The following is a 12,724-nucleotide window of genomic DNA, read 5'->3' on the forward strand; positions in this document are numbered from 1 at the left end:
GCAATAGATAACTGATACCTATTAGCTTTTGAAAGCTGAATATTTTTATCTGTCACACCCTTAAAGTGAATAAAAGACAATTTAATAATAAGAAACCAACTAAACAACACCCATTTGAAAAACCTCTTACAGCCGAACACATCTCCATCACATGAGGGAGGTTCTTCAAAGATAATCAGCAGGGGCACTCTGTTCTTATTTTGTTTCTTTTTCTTAGAGGAGTCAGTGATATGAAACCAAATCTGCAGGTCAACCTAGGGGCATTTCTTCACAGATTGAGGACATGTGTTTTTGTTAGATCTATGTTTCATATTGTTCGATAATACATGAAGTGAAAAGAAATCTACTGATATTGTTTTTCTTTGGAATTTGATTTACAACAATAATAGTTCCAGGATAATAAACTTGGATTTGAGGAGTGGTCATTAGGGTAGAGTGAAAACAAAATAAAACATTGGGAGAAAGTCCTTCTGCCCGTTAAGGTATGGAGAACTTAGACCATTGAGGAGTGTGTGGGTTTAAGAGGAGAGAAGTTTTAACTTACTTGATAAAATAGTAATAACATATTGACTGGGTGTAGGAAGAGGTCATGAGCAGTAACCATGTGCTGGAAGTCTGAGGGTCTTGTCCTGGGGGGAAAAGAGCTTCCATACTTTACAAGGCTTATAGTTTTCCTTAGCCAGATTGCTAAGCAGCAGATAATCACTCTCTTCTTATAAAAATTTTGCCAATTTAATATTACATATAGTACAATTACTATATACTTGGCAGTGAATGAAACATTTTTTACACATTGTCTCAATTTCACAACAATTTTACGATGGAAGAAATATGGCCACTATTTTATAGTTAAGGAAACTGAGGCTAAGGAAAGTTGAGTAACTTGCTAATTTCACAGTTAGTAAGGAATTGGTTGAGATCTCAGGCCCAAGATGTCTCACCCCAGAGCACTTTTACTTAACCACAATATTAGATTGTTATCTAGAAATTAGAAGGTGATAAGAGACCCCGGGAAGAAAAACACCCAAAGAGCCATGACATCAATTCATTATAGAATTGCAAGACATTTTAACTAAAAGGTTATTTTGCCCATATCCCTACCATCATGCCACCTAAATCATCTCAGATGAAAATGTAACTTCTTGTGAGGAAGACACTAATTCTCGCTAGTACTTTTTTTTTTTCTTTCAAAATATGAAGTGGAAGGCTATCCTTGAAAAATCCTTTTTTTTTTTTTCAAACTAAAACAGTATTATTTTCAATAAGGATTTGCCATGTGTAGAAATATTTTTTGTTGTTCATTTTGTCAATGCTAATCAAGATAGAAACAAATTCAAAAATCTGTCCCAGGGTTATTACTGAAAAGTACCAACAGATGTAAATTTTCTAATAATGCTGTACTACCCTGAGCTATGTTTTCTACTTCCAGTAAAATTGGGAAGACTTTATATCTGAGAAAGCAAATCAGGAAAATAAACCCCCTTCCTAAACTATCTCCACTAAGGAAATGCTCTGTGTTATACCATATTTGCATAATTCTTTTTGTAATTCAACGGCAAGTCACAGTATTCTGTTATAAACCTCTGGAATATAGAGTCACATAAATATGGAGTCAATATGGAGTTGTTACAGATGGCAGATGAAATGAGCTGAGTGGAAAAGCTTTCCAAAACTCTGTTTATGCAACACCAAAGTTTTGATATCAAATCAGTTTAGGGTTTATAAATGATAGTACAATTTGGGTAACGTTGAGAGGTTTGCACCTACATATTTCTCTTGTATTTCTTTTCTATTGCCCACAAAGATAGGAAAACTCTCCAAAGACAATCAGCTATTAATTGAGGTGCTCTTACCCCATAATAGAAGTACTGATGCTCCATCCAGAAGCAAATCTCTGTTGTAATTGATCCTAAGCTATAGGAGGGGTAGGATCTATGCTATTAATTAATTGGTTCAGAATGCCCTTCTAGCATGCCTTTGACATCTATTAATACTATCTGTTTTCAATTGTTGACTTGGTGTAAATACAGACAACTAGGGATAGAAAGAAAGGATGGAATGCAACTGGGGGCACTTTGGAAATCTTGCATCTTGTGATGAAGTAACATCTATATAGTTGAAATGAAATAGACAACCACTCATGCTGTGACCACTTCAGGTTGTCTTAGTATAATGAGATCATCACAAACGGGGCTTTCAGTCCAGGTGTACTTGACAACCCTGCCTTTGCACAACTGGCCGACCCAGCTCAATTTCCCAATTACTGTCCCAGCTGGCTTTTCAATTATTATTTTCTCAAATTTTGTTTCAGTTTGAGTCATCTTTGATCATTTTGAATATAACGGTTAATATTCCTATCAGATAGGAAGACATGTTTTGGGCAAATCTTTATCTTTTTTTTCTCTTTGGTGATTTTTGGTAAGGTAAGGAGAACAGTAAGCAATTTGAAAATGCACTCCCTCTGTTCCAGGTTGCTGGGGTGTGAAACTTGGGAGAAAGAAGATGAAAGTATGAGATGATGGGTTTTCTCAGCAGCTTGGATGCTGAAATGTACAGAACACATTGTTTACAGCATCTCTGGGCTGCAAATCAGCCGTGATTACAGCTGGCTGGGACAGAGCTGAAAGGGCAGCGGCATCAAAACCCAGATCATTTTTAAAAAACACAAATCCTTTTCACTGCCCATGGATGAAATGACTGACTGACATGCTAAACCTATTAAATATGTATTTTGAAAATTTTGAAATGAGGAAAAATGCTATGTAAAAATTTTTACAGATGCTGAATGATTGTAAATGTGGTTAAAGATGTGGGACTGGCTCCAACTTTGTTCTTTCGTGGGTTGCTATTAGCTTACATTTGAAATCTCTGTTGGCCACGTACTCCACATTGTTCTTCCAAATGTAATCATTTCTCTCTTTTATCTGATCTCCTACAGTCTCTCTGTTTTCATCAATATCTGACAGCAATTCCCAAAGATCCAATAGAGTCCACTCTAATATCCTTATGTGTACTCTTTTCTCTCTTTGAAATCTAATACCTTAGCAGTGAAATAATTTATTGTGCTTTATTTAGACTTTTATTTTTTGCATGTGTTTTGATACTATCCTTTTGAAAAGAGTGATTTGGAAATTTAAACCAACTGTTCACCAAAAGTTATGAAAGCATGATTAAGAAATTTTCTCTCTTTTTAAATCCCTTTTTTAAACCTTCATTGTTTTAGAGTGCTATGGCGAATGCCACCAAGTCCATGGGTCTGGCAATGATGGGCAAATGAAGATGGATTTCTTGGAGCCCAGCTAACGGGTAAGCCATACAGAAGATCAAATGAGCCAGAGAAGTCAATGACAGTCCTATTTTTCTGGAAAACCATTAGATTATGTGCTTGTCCCAACCTGGAGATGTTTAATTTATTGAATTTGACCTCCTGGTGAAACGACAGTGGCACCAACACACTCGCCTAATAAATAAGTGGGAGCCATACTTGCTTTCAAATGGCATATACTGCATTTCTATTTGTCTTGAGTCCTAAAGAAATGCACTATCCGAGAAGAAGTTTTTATGGGTACATTACAGTCTAATATGTGCATTGTTAAATTAAAGGGAAAACTTGTTCCAGTGAAGTAGTTGGCAGAAAACTATAAATCTTAATGGATAGGAAAATATGCCTTTCAGTAAAAAGGAAAGAAAGAAGCAGACACGGAAAGCAAGCAAGAAACCCTGCTAAGGACGCCTCAAAAAATCAGGCCTTTGACCAGCATCTAGAATATTCATCCTTTTCCGGTGTTTATGACCACTCCACTTACACATTGCCATCCTCTTTGCTCTTCCCGTCTATTTGAGAAAATTGTCCCCTGACTGTGCCAAAAATTTGAGGCAAGAATGAAAAATGTTTTGCTTTATTGCTAACCTGTGAAAATGTGTTTTTTTGCCAGTGCTGTGATGGCTGGGATTTTTTTTTTCTTTCTCACATAGCTCTAATCCTGGCTGGATAGATCTTGACGTGCAAATAAAATTCCATCCTAAATAAGTAAACTATGTTTCTCGGTTGGAGGCTGAAAAACCCTATTTCTTATTCTTCTGCTCACGCAAGATATACTTTCCTCTGCTTGTTCCTGAAGTTCATAACCAGAGTGGACAAGCAAAGGGAATATGCAGGTAAAGGAAGCTGCTGCTTCTTCAACCGACACATGAGAATTTGAATTAAGTAGCCTCTATGGGTTCTTCCTGCAACTCTAAGCATCTTTTAGATATCTGCAGGATTCTCACTCTGTTGATAAACTTTTGTCTGTAGAGACACATCTACATTACTGTACTTAGACATGAGTGACTCTGCTCACTCATTCAACAAAAATGTATTGAGTGTCTTTAAGTGCTCTGGAATCAAACGTGAACAAAACAGTCCACAGAGATAGCTGTCTTCAGGGAGCTATTCAATTTGCTTAATGTTCAGCATTTTAAATTAATTGTTCAACCAATCAATTAATTATTTGACAGTATAATTAATACTGTCAAATACAGGTTGATCGAACCTGCCTTATGTACCACAGTCATGTTACTGCTACGTTAGGTGTTAGGATTCAACTGCACCACCAGTTGATCCCAACTGTCAAGAAACTCTCAGTCTAATAGTAAAGAAAAACATCTAAGCCAATACATACAATAAGCTATAATCACCCTGGTTGCTGGGAGAGAGTGAGTGCTCAGTACTAGTGGGTCATGTGAGTAGGGTAGATAGAATTTTTTAATCTGACCATATTATCTCCAATGGCCAGTATCTCCACGAGATCTCTACCTTGCAGCTTCTCCAGATATGCCACATAAGAGCTTGGTATTATTCTGATGTGGTTTAAGCTTTTCTTTCTTACCTATGCTTTACAAAATTTAATTGCTTTTCTGTATCAAGTTTAGTTCATCTCGTAAATTCAGACCCCACCAATTCAAAAATTTTGATGCACCAGATGCTTGCTCTAATAATTACTCTGGAGATATAAAGCAGATCAGTCTTGGTTCTCACACACTGAAGATTAGTTATTGAGCGACAAAACTAGTCTAAACATGTATCTTTTTAGCAGCAGGGAACTCTCATAACCTGGAGTTCAGAGGTGGCTTTGTTATGTGAGCACCAGCTTAATTTAGACATAGGATAGATTGAGTATCCATTACCACTGAGTATTCTAAGGATAAAATTCAATAAATAAGAGTGTGATGGCAATGCTTAAAGAAAAGCTACTCTGAAGATACAGATTATTCTGGAAAAAATAAACCAGCATCAAGATATCTTTTATAGCATTTGACATGCAGCTGGGGAATGCTCTTCCTGGTTGTGTGTAGATTAGGTGCCCCTCCTAAGAGCTATCATGGCATCACATGTATATCCTGTTCTAGCCTTCACCATGTGGAACTGTAATTGCCTGCTTTGATGCCAGCATCTCCCACCAGACTGCACACAATGACGGAACCAGTGATATCTATTTGATTCTGGCTGTGCCCATAGTAGGTATTCAATATTTGTTCATTTTGAATGGACTCAACAGCAAAGGCTCTGGCCAGATGTTTAATTATCATTCAGTTGACCTTTATAGCGGTTTCTTTAGCCCTGGTCAAGGACTCCAAGATTATTATGACAGGAAATGGGTACTAGACTTTAAAAAGTCCTACTAAGGCATAAAACTAAAAAACAGTTTTATTACGGGCAAGTATAGGTTTTAAAATCAGTGCTTACTTAAATCAGTGCTTACTCTTAAAAGTTTATACTTCTTTTGGCTCTGACTCATCTTCATGCTGGTAGAATTGCCACTTGAAGGGCCTCGTGAAGTTAAAATTGAGACATCAAGGCATAAATTCAAGATGTTTGCCACATTTCAGGCAAAGAGAATGTACCAAACATTGGCAGGGAGGAAATGTCATCTCTTGTCACCTTGTAAACTGCTAATATACCAAGATAAGTCCAAGGATAAAAATCAAAACATTTTCAACAGCGTTCTATTTATTGGTCACATTCTTGAATATTTCATCTTGTCACTATTTTATCCCCAATAAAATATAGAAAGTGGTCTCAAAGATTGTCTTTCTTCCTGTGAGATGGCAGAACCGTTTTTGCTTAAGTTGGAGTAACACAACTTATTTTTTCCTTAAACTTTCTGAAAAAATTTTTTTAATTCCAGCCTAGAATGTTTTTTTAACCTTCCTTCCAATAAAAGTAGTGGATAATGGAATAATCTGTGTATTTATTTATGCACAAAGAACTTATTGAGCACCTACCACGTGTGAGAGGGCAGGAGGAATTGCTGTACAAAAAAGAAATTGCAAAGTGATTACAACTGGCTTCTGTTTAGAGGTTCACAATCTAATGGAGATGATAGACATACAAACACACAGCTAGATTAAAATTAATTTGATCAAATTTATCCAGCACTTGCTATGTGCCAGACATGAGGCTAGGCACCAGGAATATAATAGTGACTAAGATGCAGATTCCTACCCTCATGGAGCCTACATTCAAGTTGGTGAAACAGACAATAAATGAATGAATGCAAAGAAATGATTAAATACATCATCAATAAAGAGGTGATTAACTGTAGGAAGAAAATTAAGAGGGAGCTGTGATAGAATGGTAGAGTTTATCATCACTGAAGGTGTAATCATGAAGATTCTTGTAACTGGGTAACACTTAGGCAAATGCCTGAAGAATAGTGTCAGTCATGCAAAGAAAGAGTTGAGAAAGGATGCTGCAGGTAGAAAGAATTGTCATACTAAGGGCTAATGGTGTGATTCAGTTCAATTCAGTTCAAATGTCATATCCTTGTGTTTAAAACTTTCTGAAACCCTCTAGGCAAAGTAACAGAGTTATACTCCTTTCCCAGTACTTGATAATGTTGTAAATCCTGCAGCCCTGATCTATTCCACATTATGTTAGAATTATTTGTATATATATACTTGACTTTCCACTAGACTGAGCTTTCATTCACCACTGCTCCACTGTACCTATTGCAACACCTGGTGTAGGTGTCATAATGTTTTAGTTTTTTCTCCTTCTCCTTTCTTCTGTCAGGTTAGAAGACATACCAGGTGAGAATATGAGAAGGGTGCAGACTTGCTTGCATAATGCTAATAGAATAATTAATCAAGGCGGTGTGAAAAAAATGTTCATACTGACCCCACACCCTGAGAGCAGAATAAGTTTCCTTTCTCTTCTACTCTTTTCCTATTAAAAAAAAAAAAAGAACGTATAATAACCTGTGCCATTGAAGTAGGGAGCCATTGGGAGCAGCAGTGACAACCAACCAGAAAAGGTGGGACCACAGGGGTGAGAAACAAAAAGGACATAGAGTAAATGAACGAATGGAAGAAGAGATAGGCAATAAATGGGAACAAAACTTCTCTGTTTTTCTTAAATTACAGGAAGATATTTAAGAATGGAGAATTGAGATTCTTGAATCCATTAGAGAATTTGGGCAATTACCTAAATCCCCAACTTGTCTGAAGAATTTTTTTATAAGTTAAAGTATATGATCCCAGTGTGTGAAGTTGGACAATATTATATAATTTCCTAGACACTGCATGTTTTATTTACTAACAGTGAATATGTGAACCACAGGTAGCCCTACCCTCACCTATCAAAGATTGGAGGGAAATGATAGATTTGTGAATAGTGGGGGGTTGATAATTTATCAGTGAATGTTAAATAAAAGCTCAAAGCAAAAGCTATTTAATTACTATTATAATTCTATTGGATTGTTTGAAATGAAATTAGCTTTATCAGTCCAGCCTCCTGTGACTGGAAGGAGGAGACATAGATTATAGAGAGGGAAAGCAGTGCAGCATCATTCTATAATGAAATAAAATACTTACGTGAACAATTAGCTGGTTTGGTTTAAGGCTTTAAGTTTTAAAAATATAAAATGTCTAGAATAATTTAAATTGTGAGGAAAAAAATTTAGGATATCTCAATGGGCAGGAAAGTATGGTACTAATATTAAGAAAATCAGTGTTGAATAAAATAATCTATTAACTTTGCCAGGGTTACTCTTGTGAAAAGTACCATGACTAACAAATTTTATTTTGCAAGATCAATGTCCCACAGCAAATTTATGAAAGCCAATAAAAATGACATTATACTTTTAAACACCTTATATAAAAACTCAAGAGGCTCTGCTCCCAAAAAGACTGTATTATTAAAAAATAAAAACAAAAATACTGTAGTTGGTACCTTGTAGTAGTCAAGACAGCCTAAATCATGCTGCAGTACAAGTCACTTCCTAATACCAGTAGGTAACACAAAGCTTATTCCTCACTCATGGGAGGTGTTACTTCTCAAAATAGCCAAGTAGGTCCTATTGGACTAACCCTACAGCAAGTAATACTTGTAAACACTGTATGAAATTTAAAGAACTAATACCTGAAGGCTCATGAAAATGACCAAACCAGGAAAATACTAGAGTGGAGTCAACACTTAGAAGAAGGGAAGAACGCTGAGTGAGTTTCCAAATCTTTAAATACTCTTAAGGTGGCAGCAGTCCCCAGTATAAACTCTGTAGGGCTGAAAATCATCAGACTTAGCTAGAAAATCATCAGACTTCTGGCTTCAAGAACAGACTCCAAACAACATAGCAAAGGCTAAAAGAATGGAAAAGGGAGTCTGCTGCTGTCGAGTGCAGGGCAGAAAGAATTTGTAGTTTGAGTTCCAGCCAGTTTAACTATCTGCTATAAAATGATTAATACTCTTTGAAGGAAATAACATAATCCAGAGTCTCCACAATAAAAAAAAAAAAATCACAATATCCAGAAAAAAAATTAAGTTTGAAATTAGCAGGCAAGGATTTTTAAGCAACTATTACAACTATGCTTAAAAAAAAAAATAAAGAAAACTATGTTCAGGGACGTCCCTGGTGTCCAGTGGTAAAGAATCCACCTTCCAATGCAGGGGCGTGCGTTCGATCCCTGGGCAGGGAGCTAAGATCCCACATGCTGCGGGGAAACTAAGCCTGCGGACCACAACTACTGAGCCCGCATGCCTCAACTAGAGAGCCCTCCTGCTGCAAACTACAGAGCCCATGCGCCCTGGAGCCTGCACACCACAAGTAGAGAGAAGTCATTGCACCACAATGAAAGATCCTGCATGCCTCAACGAAGATCCCAATTGCCACAACTAAGACCTGATGCAGCCAAAAAAATTAAAATAAAAAGCAAAAAAAAAAGTATGTTCATAATTATTGAAAAGGTATGAAATCCTAACAGAGAAATATAAGCTATAAAAAATCAATATAGCTTCTAGAACTGAAAAATAAAATATCTGGAATAAAAAAAAATCACTGGATGGGCTTAAGAGCAGGTTGGAAATGATAGAACAAAAAGATAGTAAGCATAGAAATAGATGAGTTTAAATTATCCAATCTAAACAACAGTGGAAAAAACAGTTTTTTAAAAAGAAAGAACAAAGTCTTAGGGCCCAGTGGGACAATTTCAAAAGGCCTAAGTATAGCCTCATAAAAAGAGGAGATAGATAATAGAGAAAAAAATTTGAGGAAACAATTACTGAAATTACCTAAATTAATAAAAAGTTTTTAAAAATTAATTTTAGGTTCAAAAAGTTCTGTGAATGAGAAAGATATAAATGCAAAGAAAATCAACTATGCATATCATAGTCAAACTGCTAAAGCAAAGATAAAGAGAAAATCTGGAAAGCAGGCAGAGGAAAAAAGGCACAGGCATTCAGGTGAACAATTTGATTAAAACCATTTGTGACTTCTCATAAGTCACAGTGAAGGCCAGAAAAGAGTGGAACAACATTTCTAAAGGCTACATAGAAGAAACTGTCAAAGCAGAACTTTATATCGAGTAAAAATATTCTTTAGGAATGAATTATGCCTTAATAAAGCTGAAAATAAAGAATGAAATCAAAACAAAAACATTTTCAGATAAAAAGAAAGTAGGAGAGTTTGTCACCAGCAAACCCACACTATAAAAAGTGCTAAAGGGAGTTCTTCAAGATGAAAAAAAATGATCCCAGATGGGAACTCAGGTCTTCAGGAAGAAATGAAGAGTCCTGGACTTCATAAATATAATGTCAAATATAATAGACAATATTTTCCTCTTAATTAAAAAAAGATTTTAAAGTAAAAATTACAATAATTTATCATGGAGTTTTGCAATGTATATAGATGTAATGCATGTGACAAATTTAGCATAAAGGACAAAGGAAAGAAGTAAACGGCCATATATATTTGCAAGCCTCTTACATTTTTGGGGAAGTAATGCAATATTAACACTAAGTAGACTCTAAAAAGTCAAAGATTTATGTTGTAATCTCAACAACAAAAAATTAATTTAAAGAGATATTGATAAAAATTCAATATATATATTATAATTGAATTCTAAAAATATTCAGTTAATCTAGAAGAAGGCAGAAAAGGAGGAACTAAGGAACAAAAATTGAGGGGACAACCAAAAAGCATATAGTAAAATGGTAGACCTAAATCCAACTATCTCAAAACTGATATTAAGCACTCCAGTTAAAAGGCATTGTCATATTAGATTTTTGAAAAGACCCAACTACATTCTATCTGTAAGATATGTACTTTAAATATAAAACACAGATAAGTTGAAAGCAAATGGAAGGCTAGAGTGACTATCAATATCAGACAAAGAATATGTCAGGACAAGAGATTCCCAGAGATAGAGGGATATTTCATAATGATGAAAGGGCCAATTCATCAGGAAGGCATATATGTGTACCTAATATCAATAACAGAACTACAAAACGCCTGAAACAAAAATTGACAGAATCAAAGGGAAAGATAGAAAAATCCACAATTATAGCGAAAGATTCTTAATACCCTCTTCTAAGCAATCAATAGGACAACTTAAGAAAAAAGATTTTACAGATATAGATTTCAACAAACAATGCCATCAATCATCTTTACCTAATTGTCACAAAACACTCCAGCCAACAGCTGGAGAATGTACTTTTTTTCAAATACACATGGAATATTAAATGCTTATATTGAAAAAGAAGGGTCTAATATCAATGACCCAAGAAGTCCTTAAGACCTTTCCACCTTAGGGAGCTGGAAAAAAAAATAATGCAAATCCAAAAGAGGTAGAAAGAAGGAAACAATAAATACAAGAGTAAAATAGTCAATGAAATACAAAAAAAAAAGATTAAAAATAGAGAAAAATGGACAATGTTTCCTGTATAAATATGGTGGTAAGTGCATGACTGAATCAAGATTTGCTGTGACAAAGTGAGATAGAGAATGGCATCCTGAAATACACATTGTGAGCATCAGTAATACTTTAATTTCAAGATATCACTCCACTTATTAAAGAAACAAAGTTCCTTATTAAAACCCTTTCCACAAAGAAAACACCAGGCTCAAATGGTTTTCCTGTTGAATTATATACCTCACTTGCATGAAATCTGCTACAGGTTTTGGTGACTCTCCAGGGAAACATTTCCAGAGCTCAACAATACAGGGGATTTTATGTCTCTAGCATCTCGGTAAGAGACCTCCTTGATCACTGAGGGAGGGCAGTAGAGAATTGAATTTCCTCCATGTGGCGCCTCATCCTGGAAGTGACTTGTCACTTCTGTTCACAATTTATTGGCTAGAACTTATCTTATGCCTTCACCACCCTTCGAGGGGTGGGAAAATACAGCTTTTTATTATTTTCAGGAATGAGGAATATGAAACAGGATATGGTGAACATTTAGCACCGTCTCTGACCCAGAACTCTTTTTCTATAACCATCTTTGTCAACTGATCAGAAAGTATCATGATGAGTGAGGCAAAATTTTCTCCAAATATTGTTTATTCGGACTGAACTTGAGAATCTGTATATTAAATTTTCCAGTTCACGTTCTTTCTTTTTTCATTTTTGTAAATCTTTACAAAATTTCTGAACTTTTAAAAAAAGATGATCTTATTACTTAAGGGCATTTCTTTTGCTGAATTTGATCTTTTAGTCTTGTATCCATATTCTGAAAGGACGAGGCATAAAAACAATCTACTTTTGCCATACTCCCAGGGACCTACTGTGTTGTACTGGTGTTGCTCTGTGATGGGGAAGGGCAGGGTAAACAACAACCATCTTTGTCCTGTTCTTTTGTTTAGGGGAACCAAATGAAATCAAATTTTGGTGCGCAGATATAATTTTTTAATTTTCAAACTACAAGTTGGCTAGTGAGTACTGTGTTAGGAAAATTGAACAGGAGCCTTAGTTGAAATTTTGTGCAGTCGCTCTGCTCTGAAAAGGCTATGGGAAAAACCATTGTTTGCCTCAAGTATAATACAAACACACTGAAGAAGGCATTGTCATCAAGTGTGTGGGAAGGTAAGCTTGGGTTGCTTTTGCTGATTTGATTTGCAAAGATTTGCGAATCTTTAGTCTGAGAAAAATAAAGCTGTGCAATTAGTCATCAACACACACGTAGCACTTACAGAACTATGAGCAGTGCCAAGGGGAGGGAAGGCGTTGAACAATGCAGGGTGGGTAGTATCAGCTAGAGGGCAGAAGTACCGCGGGAGAAGAATGACACGGTGACTTAGAGATCTAACTTTCAGATCAGACAGTCAACCCCGGTTTCAAATCTTGTTTCTTCCTCTTAGTAGCTTTATTACCTGGCGCCAGTTATTCCGGTTTTGTAAGCTCAGTTTCTCCCTCTCCAATAGGGTGATAATCGTGCTTTCTTTGGAAGGTTCGTATGGGGATTAACTGTGTC

General features: G+C 35.9%; 1 long non-coding RNA gene across 1 annotated transcript in view; it reads left to right on the top strand.

Moving 5' to 3' along the window:
- Window positions 1–12,724, top strand: part of LOC102999685 (uncharacterized) — a 223,773-nt gene that overhangs the window by 183,083 nt on the left and 27,966 nt on the right. The window contains exon 3 of the long non-coding RNA XR_450148.2: window positions 3,224–3,306. This is a non-coding gene — a long non-coding RNA (uncharacterized LOC102999685). The remainder of the gene's footprint in view (window positions 1–3,223; window positions 3,307–12,724) is intronic.

Source organism: Balaenoptera acutorostrata, chromosome 1, assembly GCF_949987535.1.
Source record: "Balaenoptera acutorostrata chromosome 1, mBalAcu1.1, whole genome shotgun sequence".
NCBI lineage: Eukaryota > Metazoa > Chordata > Mammalia > Artiodactyla > Balaenopteridae > Balaenoptera > Balaenoptera acutorostrata.